Source organism: Staurois parvus, unplaced genomic scaffold (assembly GCF_062004578.1).
Source record: "Staurois parvus isolate SC_StPar_1 unplaced genomic scaffold, SC_StPar_1.0 ptg000235l, whole genome shotgun sequence".
Classification (NCBI taxonomy): Eukaryota; Metazoa; Chordata; class Amphibia; order Anura; family Ranidae; genus Staurois; species Staurois parvus.
In genome coordinates this window covers 3,152,631-3,171,475 of record NW_028318031.1, presented here as the reverse complement: position 1 = coordinate 3,171,475, position 18,845 = coordinate 3,152,631, and the positions used below count along the sequence as shown (strand labels likewise).

At 43.2% G+C, this 18,845-nt stretch overlaps 1 protein-coding gene across 1 annotated transcript in view; it reads left to right on the top strand.

Moving 5' to 3' along the window:
• Positions 1 to 18,845, top strand: part of LOC149460081 (solute carrier family 12 member 9-like) — a 303,029-nt gene that overhangs the window by 234,640 nt on the left and 49,544 nt on the right. The window lies entirely within an intron of this gene.

The following is an 18,845-nucleotide window of genomic DNA, read 5'->3' as shown; positions in this document are numbered from 1 at the left end:
GGAGCCAGCGTTGGGAGCAAAACTTTTGTTTTGTTTGTTTCCTTTTTTGGGGTGGCGGCCATCATGATTAAGGTTGGATCTACTTTGAAGGGCATTGTTTTATTTTTCTTCTTTTAATAAAGGTTATGTGACTGACTTAACTCATGTGATAAGCTTTAGTGAATTGTGCCCACTGATCTCAATGAAACTTGAGTGTGGTGATAATGGCACTTATAGTCTATTGACACTTCCTCCAACTCCCTGCCTGAAAGTACCTACCTCAGTACACACAGAGGTACCTCAGTAAACACACAAAGAGTCTGCGGGAGCCTGGCATTTAATTAACAATCCACGGATTGTGCTTGCAATGCTTTTCAGGCTGCTTTGCATATAAATAATAAATTAATTCACTTTATTTGCACCTTATACCAGTGCATTTATATTTTTTTTGTTAAAGGTGGACTTACCCTTTACAGTAACTAAGCCTAAAGGATAAGTTTACCTTTTGAAACCTGTTACATGTTCGACCCGTTCCTCAACCTAAAGCCGCACCCCATTCCCTGCACTGCCTGAGACAGCAGTATGGGGAGAAGTTCCCTGTACTAGCTATCACTTCAAAAAAAACAGCGTCCACGTGGCCATGCCATTGATTGAGCGTTCTGTGAATAAATGAACTACAAGTCCCAATGGCCTTTGTGTTTGTAGTAGTGTGTAGTGACTTGTAGTTCTCAATGAACTTTTCATTGAGTCTTCCTGGCAGACTGTATCTGCTTGCCTGTACGTGATGAATGTTCACAAAGATACATTAATAGGTTTGCAGGAGTTCACTTTTTTTAAAGTGAACGTATCCTTTACACCTGCTCCCAACCCTTTATAAACCCTATCTCATCTAGCCTGTGCAAAGAAGATGTGTAACCTTTCTGAGGTTATTCCTGTCCAATCACATGATTCCATCAGCAGCTAGCGTAGGTGAAGAGGAGAGATTGCTGACAATGGCTGCAGAGACTGGGTGGTGACGTCACGCATAGGCTTACTATGGGGCATCCGTTGTCGGCTGTCCCTCCTCTACACTGAAACTGCTGTTGACAGCTGATCATATGACCAGACCGGATCACTCTCAGAATAGATAAGTATACACATTATTATTATTATACAGTATTTATAAAGCGCCAACAGTTCGCTCAGCAATGGGACACAATACATGAGACAGTACAATAATAATGCAATGCAATACACGAGGGGTTCGAGGGCCCTGCTCCTTGGAGCTTACAATCTAGGAGGGAGGGGATAGTGGTACAGGAGGAAAAGTTGTGGGGGATGAAGTGGTAGGAAGAGTGGAGGAGATCGGCAATTAGCAGGGGGCAGGGTAGGCTTCCCTGAAGAGGTGGGTTTTCAGGGTGCGCCTAAAGGAGAGGAGAGTAGGTGATAGTCTGATGGATTGGGGTAGGGAGTTCCAGAGGATGGGTGATGCCCTGGAGAAGTCTAGGAGGCAGGCATGAGAGGAGGAGACCAGGGAACTAGAGAGAAGGAGGTCTTGTGAGGAGCGGAGAGTGCGTTTTGGGTGGTATTTGGATATTAGGTCGGTGATGTAGTTTGGGGCAGTATTATGGACAGCTTTGTACGTCAGTGTTAGCATTTTGAATTTTATCTGTTGGGCAATCGGAAGCCAGTGGAGGGATTGGCAGAGGGGGGTGGCGGAAACGGAGCCGTTGGTAAGGTGGATGAGTCTGGCTGCCGTATTCAGGATCGACTGAAGTGGGGATAGCCTGTGGTGAGGCAGGCCAGTGAGGAGGGAGTTGCAGTAATCAAGTCGTGATATGATGAGGGAGTGGATGAGCTGCTTAGTGGTTTCTGGGGTTAGGAATGGGCGTATTTTAGCGATGTTGCGGAGGTGGAGTCTGCATAAGTTTGTTAGCAATTGGACTTGGGGCTGGAAGGATTGATTGGAGTCAAGAATGACACCAAGTACTCTGGCTTGCAGGGTGGGCCTGATGGTGGCATTGTTGGACGTGATGGAGAAGTCAGTAGGGGGGTGCGCAGGCTGGGGGGAAAACTAGGAGCTCGGTTTTGGAGAGGTTCAGTTTAAGGAAGTGGAGCGACATCCAATCTGATATGTCGTTCAGTAGGCTTGTGATTCGGGCGGAGACTGAGGGGGTGAGGTGAGGGGTCGAGATAGATTTGCGTGTCGTTGGTATAGAGGTGGTAGTTGAAGCCGTGAGAGTGTATCAGTTGGCCAAAGGAGGAGGTGTAGATGGAGAAGAGAAGGGGCCCGAGGACAGAGCCTTGAGGGACCCCAACAGAGAGGGGGAGTGAGGGGGAGGTGGTAGTGTTATAGGTAATGCTGAAAGAGCATTGTGATAGGTAGAACGAGAGCCAGGAGAGAGCGAAGTCTCTGAGGCCAAGGGAGTGTAGTTTTTTGAGGAGGAGGGGGTGGTCGACTGTGTCTGAGAGGTCGAGGAGTAGGATCACTGAATAGTGACCATTAACTTTGGTGGTTAGCAGGTCGTTGGAGAGTTTGAGTAAGGCAGTTTCAGTGGAGTGTAGGGGACGGAAGCCGGACTGTAGGGGGTCGAAGAGGTTGTTGTCGTTGAGGTGGGAGCTTAGGCGATTGTAGACTAAGCGTTCAAGGAGTTTAAATGTGAATGGCAGCAGGGAGATGGGTCTAAGGTTGTTCGGGTCAGTAGGGTCCAGGGAGGGCTTTTTAAGTATGGGAGTGATGTGCGCGTGCTTCAGAGGGGAGGGGAATGCGCCAGAAGAGAGGGAGAGATTAAAGATGTGGGTGAGGGAGCGTAGGATGGAGGAGGAGGGAGGTCGTAGGAGTTGTGAGGGCACAGGATCGAGGGGGCAGTTGGTGAGGCGGGCTTCAGAGAAGACCTTGGTGACCTCCTCAGTGGTAGTAAGGTCAAAGGAGTGGAGTGTTGAGGGGGCTTCAGTGTGAGGGATGTTAGGTGGGGTGGAGGTCTGAACAGCGGTGAGACCGAGGGGAGGGCTGATGAAGGGGTTGCTGTGTGAGAGGAGATACAGTTAGGTCCATATATTTTTGGACACAGGCATAGTTTTAGCTTTTTTCAGGTATTTACAAAAACATATTCAAGCTATTGTTATGTAATGGATATGGGCTGAAAGTGAACACTTTCAGGTTTAATTTGAGGGTATGTACATCCAAATTGGAGAAAGGGTTTAAGAATTACAGCTCTTAAGAACAGCCATCCCCTCTATTTCAAGGGACCAAAAGTAATTGGGCAATTGCATCAAAATCTGTTTCTTGGCCAGGTGTGGGCTACTCCTTACTTATTTCTTCATCAATTAAGCAGGTAAAAGGTCTGGAGTTGATTCTAAGTTTGGTATTTGCATTTGGAATCTATTGCTGTGAACCTACATCATGTGTTCAAAGGAGCTGCCCATGCAAGTGAAACAGGCCAATGTAAAACTTTAAAAATGAAACACATCCATCAGAGAGATAGCAGCAACATTAGGAGTGGCCAAATCAACAGTTTGGTACATTCTGAGGAAAGAAGAAAGCACTGGTGAGCTCAGCAACATAAAAAGGCATGGACGTCCACAGAAGACAACAGTGGTGGATGATCGCAGGATCCTCTCTATGGTAAAGAAAAACCCATTCACAACATCCAGACAAGTGAGGGACACTCTCAAGGAGGTGGGTGTATCATTGTTAAAGTCTACAATCAAGAGAAAACATCATGAGAGCAAATACAGAGGGTTCACCACAAGGTGCAAACCATTTATAAGCCTGAAGAAGAGAAAAACCAGATTAGACTTTGCCAAAAACCATCTAAAAAAAGCCAGACCAGGTCTGGAAATCATTCTTTGGACGGATGAAACTAAGATTAATCTGTACCAGAATGATGGGAAGAAAAAAGTGTTGAGAAGGCTTGGAACAGCTCATGATCCAAAGCACGCAACCTCATCTGTAAAACATGGTGGAGGCAGTGTGATGGCATGGGCATGCATGGCTTCCAGTGGCACAGGGTCATTGGTGTTATTGATGATGTGACAGAAGACAGAAGCAGCCAGATGAATTCTGCAGTGTTTAGAGATATACTGTCAGCCCAGATTCAGCCAAATGCAGCAAAATTGATTGGATGGTGCTTCACAGAACAGATGGACATTGATCAAAAACACTGCAAAAGCAACCCAGGAGCTTTTGAAGGAAAAGAAGTGGAATATTTTGCAATGGCTGAGTCAATCACCTGATCTCGACCCAATTGAACATGCATTTCACTTGCTGGAGGCAAAACTAAAAGGCAGAAAGACCCACAAACAAAGAACAACTGAAGACAACTGCAGTTAGAGCCTGGCAAAGCATGAGAAAGGAGGAAGCCCAGTCTTTGGTAATGTCCATGGGTTCCAGACTTCAGACAGTCATTGCCAGTAAAGGATTCTCAACAAAATATTAAAACTGAACATTTTATTTATGATTATATTCAATTGTCCAATTACTTTAGGTCCCTTGAAAAAGAGGGGATGGATACTCTTCAGAGCTGTAATTCCTAACTATAACTAACTATAACTATAGCTTTAATATGTTTTGGTAAATACCTGAAAAAAGCTAAAATTGTGCCTATGTCCAAATATATATGGGCCTAACTGTAGGTGGGGAGGAAGTTTGAGCAGCGGTGATGTCCCTGCAAACTGTGTCAATCTTGTGTTTGAAGTGATTGGCAATCTCGAGGGCGGTGAGTGAGGTGCTGGGTGGAGGTGGGGGTGGAGAAAGTAGAGAGTTGAAGGTAGAGAAGAGCATTGGAGGAGAGGGTATTGATGAGGGTCAGGAAGTAGGCTTGTTTGGCAGCATGGACGGAGGAGGTGTAGGTGTGGAAGGCAGATTTATAGCGGGTGAATGCTAGTTGGGATCTGGTTTTGCACTATAGTCGCTCCAGCGCACGACTGCGTCGTTTGAGAGTTTTGGTATGATCAGTCTGCCAGGGCTGGAGCGGTCAGGGTCTGATGTTTCATGTGGTTAAAGGCGCTAGCGAGTCAAGAGCGGTTGACAGCAAGTTGTTATAGGCAGTCTTGGCCAGGTCGGGGCAGGACAGGGGAAGGATGCTGTCGTAAAGTTGGTCAGCTGTAGAGTGGAGGGGGGCAGGGTTCAGGTTGCGGAGGTTTCGGCTGGTAATAGTTTGACATTTGGAGGGGTAGGCGTTTGAGGACGAGGAGACAGAGAAGGTAATAAGGTTGTGGCCAGAGAGAGGGAAGGGGGTGTTTGGGAGGTTGTGGGGAGCACAGAGATGGGAGAAGATAAGGTCCTGGATGTTCCCGTCGGAGTGGGTGGTGGATTGTATGAACTGTGTGAGTGCAAAAGAGGAGGTTAAGTGGAGGAGTTGGGATGTGGCCAGGTTGTTGATGTTGACAGGGATGTTGAAGTCTCCAAGGATGATGGTGGGTAGCTCGGAGGAGAGAAAAAAGGGTAGCCAGGCGGAAAAGTCATCAAGGAAGTGGGATACGGGTCCAGGAGGCTGGTAGATGACAGCAATCCTCAGGGGGGCTGGGGAGAATAGTCGGATGCAGTGGGCCTCGAAGGAGGAGAAGGATAGAGAGGGGGGGTTTGGGAGGACTTGGAAGGTGCTCAGTGGTGACAGGAGCAGACCAACCCCACCACCTTTACGACCGTTGGGTCTGGGTGATTTTCCTTTCACAGGGTAGCTAGAATAGAGTTTAGAAGAGGGGTGTGGGGAGAAGATTTAAGCTTAGTTAGGAATAGGCTGGACTTTAAGCTGGCTATACACTGATCACAATTTGTCCAGTTCAGCAGGGACCATCAGAATATTTATTAGTGTATGGCTGCCTCCGCTCAACAGAAGATTGTTTGATTGACTTCTGTTGAAGGTACATGTTGGAAAATGGCTTTCGATCAATGGTTGCAGCCACTGATCAGTGTATTCTGACAGCTGTGGATGTCAGTGTTTTCTGACAGCCTGGGGAGAGAGGGGAGTCTGGTGGAAGATGGACTGAGAGGAAATCTGGAGTGTGGAGCCTGGGAGGGGGCCCCAGGGAGGGGAGCCTACCTACAGGCTGGTTGCTGGGCGGGAGCATCTTCACTGCCTAAAGTCTCCTGGGGAGGACATCCTGAGCAGCATAGAAGGAGGCAGCCCAGCAAAAGGCCTGAAAGCAGCTACCAACCTACCACACTGACAGGACAGGACAGTGTGAGTACTCCCACACCCCCGGACCAGATAAAGGGAGAGGGTGGTCTGCAACTAGTCTTCATTGTGGGACGGCTTAACTGCAAGCTCTTGGGATCCCCTAGCTCAGGGATACCATCAGCACAGCTGGGTGAAGAGGAGGATTTATCCGGGGTCTGAGGAGGTACACCAGAGCGGCTTCAGTGCTCCTTAAAAAGACTGTGGCTGATTTTTGTCTACATCTTGTACATTTTTGGTCCTCAAAGTTTTATAGTTTCTTCGTCATCCAATATACCCCTAGACCCCATCCAAGTTCTTAACCCCTTATAAAAACAACTAAAAACCAGCTCAAGGACTGTTTTACTGACTCTGAAAGCACAAGTGTGGAAAATGCATGTTGCCTGGCCATCCAAAGCATACGGGGACCCAACCAAATCCAGCTGCCCTTTCGAGGATAGCACTACACTAACAGTGCATGGCCAATTTAAAGCCTGTTGAGGGACCGTTTCACTGCTGAAATAGGTACGGTCTGCAACTTTCGACAAAGGCAGACCATCCGTCTGTCACAGTAATCTGGATTGAATAACAAATAAGGCTGTGTTTTCTCCACCAGCTGCTCAGGGCTTGTCTTCCACAATCAGAATTAGGTTTTGTCTGCATGTCTTGTGTAATCTTGTGTTGCACCCTGCCCGATCCTTCTGTCAGCTGTATAGCTAGACCACCAACTTGATTAGCATCTCGGCATATAATGTGTAAGTCGTAGCTTCCTTGATTAGCACCAACCTTGTATACTTCACCAAGACTTGATCATCGGCAGGGTCATGCAGGGTTATGCATCTTTTTTTTTTTTGCTAAACTATTAGATATATATGGGTAGGGTTTATATATAACTTTCCTGTTAGGAATTCTCTTCATTCCTTTGTTAGTTCATGCATTTTGTTACAGACCACCATTTTCCGTTATCGCTACTCAGATTTCCCTCAAACATGGGCCTGTGATTAAGAGGGTTAAATAGTTTTGTTGGCCTGTGTGTTTCTCCCTGTAAGGGAGACCTCCTTCACACTACGAACAATACCTCTTCCCTCCTCTGCAATTACCTTCTAATAGTCAGGGCCTGCTTGCTACCATGTCACAAGCTCCAGCTGAGGTGTCATACACAAAAATAAGCGCTGTCGTTAAGAGAGCAGGAGGAAAATAGAAAGGGGGGCACATTATTCCATATTCCATTGTTCTAAAGAGAACTATTATTAATAATAATAGTGAAAAGAACAACACAAATCATTTGCATTTGCTAAGTGCTTTCTACAAAATTGTATACAAAAAGACCATGCTGGCACGCAGCCACATGTGGAAAAGGCAGCAGGGTGACATTTAAAGAAAAGGGTGAGTAGGGAAAAAAAAAGAAAAAAAAGAAAAAAATTTGAGTTTTGGGTAAATGTGTTGGTGTCAGAGAAATGTAAACTCAATACGAGTACAATAAGGCATTGCCCGGAATCAAGTCGTTCGATCAGTAGAATTGTCCTTGCAGTTATGTTTGAGATCTAGCTTGTACCATACAGCGCTGGTTCACACTGATGTGGTGAAGAATTCGCAGCGTTTTTCTGTGCAAATTCCACACCGCATCAGAATCACACCCCATTCATGCGAACACTGCGGGTGTGTATGTTAAGTTAACAACACCCCGGAAGCGGTCCACAAAACGTGGTGCGATGTGCAGAATCGGCTTGCATAGGTGTGAATACCCATTCGATCCGATTCTAGTGTGGACCCAAAAAAGGGTCCTGCATGTTTGTGGTTCGGGTGCGGTGCGATTAGAACCATGCAAAATGTACGGCTCCAATCACAGCGCACACAAATCGTATGTGATTTGCACAGGAATGTGGTGCGGTTCCTGTGCGAATCACATGTGATATACCGCACCTCATATATGTGAACCCAGGCTCAATGTCATATTAATATTATACAGGTGTTCTATTGTGCCATCAGTTTATGCAAAATAAAGGGAGACAGTGTGGTTAAAATACAATCCAAGGCAGTTGGGAGGGTACTGCTCATGAGAGCTTACAATCTAAAGGGACATTTAAAATTGCCTCACTTTTTCTGTTGCGGCCTCTTTGTGCCATTACAAAAAACAAAAACACACACAGGCTTCATTCACACTTCCTCATTATGTAGCTCAAAGCTCCAAAAAAGCTCAAACTTAAAAAATGAATTGTTCTCTATGGTGCCTGTTCACATCTGATCGCGGTCACAGTCAACATAGAGAATTGATTTTTTTTACGTTTGAGCTTTTTTGGAGCTTCAAGCTACAAAACGTTCAAGTGTGAATGCACCTAAACACTTTATGTGCCCTATGAAGAGAAATTCATGGTGGATTGCTCCTCAGAGGGCATTTGGCAGACAGTGAGGAGGAATTATGCCACCTCCTCACTGTCTGTTTTAACCCCTAAATACCTGCACCATCACTCCGAAACTGCATGCATTTCAGTTCCTATACACATGGGCACAACTTTAATGTGAAAGCTAAACTGCAGGCAAATATGAACAACATAAATTAATGCAGCTCCGTATTTTTTAATATACTATTAAATGTATTTTTCCAGTGCAAGTGTAAACACCTGAATTTGGCATTGTATTAGCTACTTACAGTCCCTGAATACCAGAACTTAGACTGGGAGAGGGAAGAGAAGGACAACAAGCCCATCCTGGGAGAGGGAAGAGAAGGACAGCAAGCCAATCAATTTTGTGGCAGTGCACGGTACATGTTGATAGGAGGAGAGAGCAGACAGAGGAGCTTATCAGACTGCTGCTTCGAATTCACTGCCCAGTCATAGGCTGGGGGAGGCATGAGACCTGCAAATGTTACTGAACTGCAGAAGAAATAAATTAATCATCCTTGGCTGGACTATGCTGTGCTGTGTGGCAGAGCTGTTTAAATCTAAAGACTGCATGGAGAGACATTCAAGGTTCTTTATATGTATTCCATTTTTGTGTTTAGCTGTTTGCATGGAGTTCACACCAACTTGTGAACCCTAATTTAAAGATTCTCCTAGATTGTAAGCTCCCAGGATCAGGACCCTCCTAACCCTCTTATATTGAACTGTATTGTTGCTGTATTGTCTCCCATTATATTGTAAAGTGCTGAGCAAACTGTTGGCGCTATATAAATCCTGTATAATAATAATAAAAAAGTGTAGCAGCTTTAACAATGTATTTATTAAGTTTTGAACAGCTTTCTTGAATCACTTCAACCCTAGTAAGGGTATATTTGAACACCCAGTCAGGCTATAGCTTTAAATGACCTTTTATCGTGATTTAGCAAGCAACAGCATTGCTTAAAGCAGTGGTCCTCAACTTGCTGCCCTATACTAGCATTTAAAAAAACAAGTTCATGTTTATAACATGTTACAAGTTACACCCATATCTCATATGACAGCAGATAGTAATCCTCTCCCCTGCAGCCACTGTCACATTTTAAAATTGGAACAGCAGTGCAAGGCTCTGCCCATACAGCCACTTAATTCATTCACAGGGATCTGTGAGTGAAGAAACTACAAGTACCGTCTACCACTGTGGCAGACAGCTTGTATTTCTTAATGAACTACAAGAGTGCTAATGAGCCCCCTCATAGTTCATTGCTACTTCTTCCATCTTCTTAATAGAAAGCCCTATAGAAGTACTAGCAAAAAGATGGGGTAAGTGTCTGCAGGAGCCTGACATTGCACCCGTATTCTGCTGATCAGGGGTGTAATGCTTTGCAGGCTTCTGGGGTAAAAAATAATAAATGCACATTTTTTGCTGCAACAATATGTTCATATATTATTTTTCCCTTAAGGTGAACGTATCCTTTATATGTTTATGAGTAATACTTTGCAGAGAGTATGGAGCATTAATCTCAGGTTTTGTATGGCGTAGCACAGAGACACAGTAAGGTTTGAAGATTAATTTTATTTCTTTTTATGAATGATAATAACAGAAACAAATCACAGGCTTTCTAAAAGCTTTTATCTGGTTTTACTCATGATTTGTAGTTTTTAAGATATAGCGTTTGAATCTAGCATTTAACCAGCTCTTGGGGTATTATTTCTCTCACTCAAGCCAGAAGGGGGCACTATTTCTTGGACAAAAACCATTAATGGGACACTATTCCTCCCACTATTGCCATTGATGGGGTACAATTCCTTCCACTGACACTAACGTTTGGGCATTATTTCTTCCACTGACACCAATGATATGGCACTATTCTTCCCACTGACACCAAACATCATTATAGAGCACTATTCCTCCCACTGACACCAGTGATGGGACACTATTAATGCCACTTGTGCCAGTGATGGGACACTATTCTTCCCACTGACACTAGTGATGGAGCACTCTTTCTCCCACTGGCACCACTGATGGGACACTTTTTCTCTCACTGGCACCAATGATGGGTAACTATTTCACCGACACCAATGATGGGTAACTATTTCACTGACACCAATGATGGGTAACTATTTCTCGCACTGACACAACAATGATGGGGCACTTTTCCTACCACCGACACCAGCAATAGGATATTATTCCTTCCCCCCAATGACCACGGGCACTACATAACATTTTTACTCCCACTGACCATCAAGGCTGGGACATTGTTTACCTCCAACAACACCAGGGCAGTTTCTGCTCTCACTGGCAGACTCAGTCTGTTCCCATAAAATCCTAATGACCCAATCTAAGTGAACTGGCCCTTTGTTTAGAAAGTGTTAGCTTTGCCAAGTTCAGTGGGTAGCTGCAGTAGTGCTCATGAATAGCGATGAGCTTGGGCATGTTTGGATGTTCTTCCAAAACCATGTTGCCAAGCCTGCCAGGATGCTAGCACCTGTAATAGGCCAGTCATTTGTAGTCAAGGCATTTCTGGCCACGCAGCTGCACATTAATACACCGCTTTTATAAGTGCGGCTCTTGGCCGGGGAATGCCCCATTTGCAGATGATTGGCCTTTTACAGATAACAGTTTCCTGGTGAGCTCTGGAAGGGCATCTGAGCATACCTGAGCTTACTGATACTCATGAAGCACTGCTAAGGCTGAATGCCAGGCAAACAGCTAAATACATAGATGGGAGCTTTTTCACTTGCCAATGTATTTGTATTGTGAGATGTACACAGCCCTGCCTGATAGTACAGCCAGGTGGATGACTCCACTTTCACTGTTAGAATTGTAGACTATGAGATTTTTTTCCTCACTTCTTGTCCCTGTGATGCCTATACAAGAAAAGGATGCAACAGAAAGTATGAATCTCAGTAAACTCATTGTCACAAATTCTAACCCTTCCCCACACTACTTACTGGAGAGATTTTCCATCACTATCTGTCCTGACAGGAAGTAAAGTAAATCTCCCCAGCAGAGACACAGGCATTGTAAAAACCTGACAGACTTTAATCCTTCCTTTCTATCCAACATGAAATGAATAGATTTTCCTACTTCATTCCATTTTTACTACAAGTGTTTTCGTATGTTCCACACACGTGGTCTGGTTTGTAGAAGTGCTGTCTCAATGTCTGCCGCATTATTTCCATTGCTTTTAACCCGATGGGCATTCATTCTTGTGCATAGTTGGTGTTTAGTTTCCCCATCAAATCTTGCATTTTAAACATTTTTAGTTAGCCACTAAAAAGTAATAATTTGATGGTTTGTCTTTTCTTTACTTAGGTTTTTATTGCTGGCTGGTGGTACAATATTTGTGTCTGGTCTTATACCTGCTATTATTGCAGTGGTCATAACCATTAGTGACACTAATGTCCAGGAGCTTGAATTCCCAAAAACAGAACTGAGATTACTATATTAAAAATGGTAATTTATCTACAGTATACCTGGAAATAAATATCTTAAGAGTCCACTTATATATTTGTGGTGCGTTAACACATATAATGTTTCAAGTTAACTCATGGTGCATTTGTAAAGCCTATTGAAAATGAATGGGCTGTCAGTGCACCCTGATGCGCTTAAAATTGCACATGATCTTTTCTTTGTGACACCTGGCAATGCACTGTTGTGCGCACTACAATGTAGATACACTACCCTATGGCATTTTGGTGGCATTAAAGAGAAATAGCACAACAACACTTGTCACATACATTACATTGTTGTTGTAATGCAGAAGTGTGAATCCAGCCTCATCGTAGTTTTGGTACTTCTTCATTTTGTTGTAATACATTCACAGTAAAACACTTCACCTAATTAATGAGGAAAACCTCTTTTTTTTTTTGTATCATCATTTCCCGGGTCTTCCTTGCCAATGGCTTGTCACAACATGTATTCCCAGCAGGAAAAGCTTGTGCAGGAGCTTGCCCTACTATAGACTTGATTATGGACAGGTGAGAACCACAGGAGATACAACACAGAAAAGCTCTCGCAATCTATCACCCATTGCTTGGACTTTGTTTGCTGATTGAAAAGTGCAGATAATCCTGGCTCAGATGAGCTATGATCTCTTAACCTATACACTGCCAATGTCACCTGTTTTAAACTGAAGACACATTCCTAACACAAAAGTTATTAATTGGAGACTTTATGATGAAATTCACAACTGTTACAGACCATAGGAGTCAGATGTACAAACTGTGTAGATTACACAATAAAGGGATTACAAGAGGCTGAAGACTTTAAATTGGTAGTAAACATTCCTCCTGCAAAGTAGTACAAAGAAAGGCGATTAAAAGGTTAAAGGATTCCCCAGGGGACTTTAGAGGCAGAGGATATGAAACAGGAAATATATTTTTTTTAAAAAACCCGTATTCAATCTTTATTATTAATGCCAACAATATGGCCAATGGAACAAAAAAGGTAAAATACAATATGATACACCAGTTAATTAAGCCAGCATATATCTAAGTGTATTTAGAAAAACAACAATAAAGATTCATGTCTTGCTTGGCGATAATAAAATCTTCCCATAATTCCCAACATGTTTCAGAATGGAGTTCCTTCTTCAGGGGGTATTACAGGTATAATGATGCTACAAAACAATAATGTCATATCAGTAATTACATACAGTCAAGTTTACAGCATATATACACATTGTAAATGGATATATAGCATGGCAGGAAACGGGGGAAAGAGACAAGGGGAAGGGGAGGGGGGAGTTTTGTAAGCATATGCCTCCATAATTGCAAAAACTTACAATTAGTAGGTGTATCTGTGTAACTTGATTCAAAAATAGACATCCCCAAAGCAGAGGCAGTCTAACCAAAATAAGTGCAAGATCTTTAAATTCACATCTCCAGTTCTGAAAGGGTTACTGCAAGGATTCCAGTGGGGCACCACCAGAAGAAAAGGCTAATCTATATGAAGTATAATCATCAACTAAGGTATGGCACACCAAACCAGTGACCGTATACACTGAAATACAGACCAAGATTTTTTGAAAATATTATGGATTGGCAATAGTAAAATAAGGATACTCGGTGGACTAGATCCACAGAACTTGTATCTTAGAGCTGACATTTATAGAACACATAGTAAACAATGTTAAATTGTGTCAGCAAACAATATATATCTATGTCACAAAGTATCCCAATAAAGCATAGGGCAACTGGGATAAAGTGGATGGTGGCCACAAGGAGTATACATCTATGTCACAGAGGGGTTTATTTACTAAAGCTGGAGAGTCCAAAATCAGACTCACTTCTGCATAGAAACCAATCAGCTTCTAGGTTTCATTGCCAAAGCTTCATTGAACAAGCTGAGGTTAGAAGCTGATTGGTTTCTATGCAGAAGGGAGTCTGATTTTGGACTCTCCAGCTTTAGTAAATAAACCCCAGAGTGTCCCAGTAAAGCAAAGAGCAACTGGGGTAAGGTGAAAAAACTTAAAGTATCCGGTCATAGCAGTCACAGCAGAGGTATGCTCAGCAAGGAAGTCAGAATAAATGACTAGTGGGTGTTATATAGGTAGGGGGAAGGGAAGATATCCTCTAATATGGCCAGTGATGTTTCTAGGAGTGGACACACACCTACCACACAGGTACATCACATGTGATCTGGGATCCCTGGACATGCGAAGTATAAACAGCAACTAAGCATTGGCACACCAAACCAGTAACCATATATATTGAGCTACAGACCAAGGTTTTTTGAAAATATGATAGGTAATAATAAAGTAAAGATGCTGCGATGGACTAAATCCACAGAACTTGTGTCATGGAGCTGACATTTGTAGAGCGCATAGTAAACAAAATATTAAATTGTGTCAGAAAAGAGTATATGTCTGTATCACAAAGTATCCCAATAAAATATATGGCAACTGAGATAGAGTGAATGGTGTCCACAAAAAGTATACATCTGTGTCACAGGGTATCCGGGTACAGCAAAAAGCAACCGGGGAAAGGTGGAACAAACCTAACAAAATACCTGGTCATGGCAGTATGATAGTCACAGCAGAGGTATGCTCAGCAACGAAGTCATAGAATAAGTGACTGAGTAGTGGGTATTATATAGGTAGGGGAGAAGGAAGATATCCTCTAATCTGGCCAATGATGTTTCTGGGAACATATACAGAGATGTCTAAACATTTACAGAAATAACAATGCATATGGAAATGGTGACAACACATACCCCATAATACATACATGTAAATGCAAGAGATCTAACCAGCAACATACAGTGAAAAAAGGCCCTTATGTAGATTATTATCAATTACTGTAATTACATATTTAATTCACGGCCACCCGATCTGAAGCCCTCAAGAAATGGTTTTATGTTAAAGGCCTCATTGAGGCCAGAGGGTTCAGTGGCGTTGAGAGTATAGATCCACCACAGTTCACATTGGAGGAGGGATTTGTTGAAATCACCACCTCTGGATCTGAAGTGGATCCTGTCTAATGCCAAAAAGCATATAGTAGGGCTGTGTGTGCCATGAGCAGCATGACTCCCTAATTGGAAATCGGGATCCTGTTTACGTATGGTCGCTAAATGTCTGTACATACGTTTCCAGAACTCCAGTTTGGTTTTCCCTACATAGAAACAACCACATTCACAGGTGAGAAGATATACCACCCCCGACGTTTTACAGTTGACATAATGTCGGGGACGAAAAATCATCCCATTGTGAAGGTTGGCGTGGGGTCTAATGTCCATAAAAGAACAGTAGGCACAGGACCCACATTGAAATGTTCCCATTCTTTTGTATAGGTCACCTTTGGATTCTCTCAGGTATTCGCTATGAACGAGCTTTTCCTCCAAGGATGGAATTCGTCTATAGATAATAGCGGGTTCATTAGGCACAAAAGTGCCTAGCGAGTGATCCATAGTAAGTAAACACCAATACCTCTTCAAGATCTGCCTTATTTGATTGTGTTGGGCCAAATATTTTGTGATGATTCTAGTGGTGGACTCCGATTTGTCATATCTCTGTTATAGAACAGGCCCGTCTGTAGGCTTTCTTTAGGGAGGTATTGGTGTAACCTCGTTCAAGTAGGCGTGATCGTAACAGATCAGCCTTTCTGTGATATGATATATCGTCCAAGCAATTCTGTCTTGTTCGTAGATATTGGCTGTATGCAGGGGCAGACTGACCATTTGGAAACTCAGGCACTGCCCGAGGTCCCGGGGTCAGTAGGGGGCCCCATGAGATGCCCCTGGTACCTTTTTCATAAATTTTTTTGAGTTTGGGCAAGGACACAGGGGCCCCATGATCCCCTATTTCCCGGGGGCCCCATGAGTTGTCAGTCCGCCCCTGGCTGTATGGTATAGACATAATGAGGGGTTTAGGGTGAAATCTAGTCACATAGAGAATGGTGTTTCCTGCAGTAGGTTTATGAAACAGTTCGCTAGACAGGACACTATCAGCACCCTTACGGATGCAAACATCCAAAAAGGTGACATCAGAAAGGCTACACATCATAGTAAAATGTAGGTTGTATTCATTATTGTTCATAAAGGCCAAGCACTGGTGTAGGAGATCAGTAGGTCCGTACCACAGAATAAGAATGTCATCGATGTAGCAGTGCCATGAAATAATGTGGCCCACATACATCGAAAAATGATCATCGGATAATAGTTGACACTCCCACTCCCCCAGGTGAAGATTGGTGCAGGAAGGGGCACAATATTTGCTCTTAGCCATGCCCTGCACCTGGAGGTAGTGGGAGCCGTCAAGGAAAAAACATTATGCCTAAGTATAAAATCAAGGGCATCAACTCATGCATAGCAAAATCATGATGACTTCTTTGGGAAAGTACATGATAAATAACTGACAATCCCTTGGTGTGTGGTATTGAGCTGTAGAGAGTCTGAACGTCAATGGTGACTAATACCATATCTGCATCAACATGAATTCCCTCTAGAATTTGAAGCAAGTCAATGGTTTCAGGAATAAAGGAAGGTAGACTAGAAACAAAAGGTCTGAGATAATTGTCCACCATCCGGCTGAGGTTGTCTGCCAAAAATAATTAGTCTACCAGTGGGACTGGCTTGATTCTTATGCACTTTGGGAAGGGCATATAATGTGGCTAGTCTGGGAAAACTGGTTCTGACAAATTCCCAGATGGTTCTGGAAATTACTCTGCTGTGGTAGGCCTCATCAACAAGGTGATAGAACTCCTTATTGAAGGTATCACAAAGAGATCTGGGCACTTCCCTGTACCAGTCTGTATTGGATAAGATATCCTTGCACATAGCAACATATTTGTCATTGTCCATTAAAACGATATTGCCCCCCATGTCGGAGGGTTTCATCGTGATACTATGATTGTTGGATAGTATTCTAAATGCCACTTTTTCAGAGTGAGGTTACTCATTTCAGATTTGGTATTCTGGAGTGCACAGATCTCCTTTGAGACCAATTTTAAAATGGATGCTACATTATGATTGGAACTAATTGGGGGAAATTGGTCAGATTCTTTTTGAGAGAAGTATCATGGGTATTGGAAGCAGATGGTGAGGATTCATTAGTTGTCTGAAGTAAGAACTCAATGTGCAATTGATCAATGAGATCAGTGCATTCACTTTCTTCTAAAAGGCTGACTACGTCAAGAATGGCTCGGTCATCCGTTCCCACAGAAGGAGGATTAGAGGAATGTGGTTGTTTGGCATACATGCTCTTCAAAATTAGATTGCGAGCAAAAAGATGCAAATATTTGATAAGTTCAAATTTATCCAGGGGTTGATCAGGACAAAAAGTCAAACCCTTAGAAAGGAGATTAATTTTGTCATCTGATAGTTGATGAGAAGATAAATTGATGACATTTAATGTGGCTTGGGGTTTGACATTTTCTTCACAAAGGTTTTTATGTCTCCCTGGTGCATGCTTGTATTGCCCCTTATTGGGCGAAAAAAAATACTAGTCTGTGTATGGGGAGAGGCAGTACTCATATTATTAGAATGTTGCATGTTGGTGTGATAAGTAACCTGAATAGGAGTTTGTGGGGCAGAGGATACAACTATATCCCCACAAATCTGATAATAAGGGGTGGGAAGTGGGTGTGCAGCAGGAGGAGAGTGATTGTGTGATCCATTACCATGGTGGCGACATTTTTGCCATCTATGGTTGTTCTGATGCTGTGTAGAAAATTGTGAAGAAGAAGAAGAAGATATAGAGAAAAAAACTGGTGTTTCAAGTGCAGCAGATCTATTTGTGATTCTGGAGTGATCACCCTGTCCTCTGAAGTTTCGCTCTGTCTGTTGCCAGTTATAGGCCCTCCTGCAAAGTAGTGTCATAATGTGCTAGTATGTACTGCAAACTAGCATATTATGAAAGAGCCACTCCTGGCTCTGGAAGGATCCCGACCATACTGTCAGGATCCACCCAGCTGCCTGATTGACAGCAGTCTCTAACTTTCAGGGTGCAGCTGGGAGCCAAAGCCTGGCACTCCAGTGAATGCTAGAGAAGCAGAGGAGGTACAGCTGCAGCATCAGATCAGTGCTGCAGCATACAGGTGAGTATGTAAGTTTGCTTTTTTAACAAACCCCAAATTTCTCCTTTATGGAGTAGAGATTTTGGGGGGTATTAAAAACGATGCGTAGCTGCTTTTTTCTAGTACCCTCTTCCCCAACCACAAGTGTAAACAAACCCTAAAAGTACTTTTCTTCATGATATTGCCTTTATTCCTGTGGCCACTAACCATCCAATGGCAGTTCTACCAAGTCTTAAGCTGGGCATAGACGCATCGAAATGTGACTGGTTCAGCAGTGAGCGACTGAATATTGATCTGTGTGGCCACTGCATGTTCAACAGACCATTCAACAATTGTTATATCAACTTCTAATGAACAAACGCGCTGGAAAATTTTTGCCGATCAGTGCCGCTGTCAGAATACCAGTGTCCCTTTGGGGTAGAGTCCTCCGTCCACCTTGGGGAGGTGGATGAAGGAATCTGCTCGTTTTTTTTTCCGTTTAGCCCGCTGGCTTAATGGAAAAAAAAAAACAGTCTATGCCGAGCCTTACAGTGGTTGACAAGTTTAATTTATATAATAGCAATGATCACATGACAGAGTGTATTCTGATTAGTAGTTAGCTTAGGACCAGAGTCTTCATCGATGACCAAATCCTGTTGCAGGTTGACACTTTTCATGGAGGAGATACTGAAAGAGATGTTCTTAAAATGGCCAATACTGAAGCATTTTTCTCAAGACTGATTCTCCTTTTAGAGTCAGTGAGCAGAAAGAAGAGTAGAAAGAAGGGTCAAATAATATCTGAGGTTCTCAAAAGAGTGGGGAAAAGAACAGATTTAAAGATGAGTCTTAATTATAT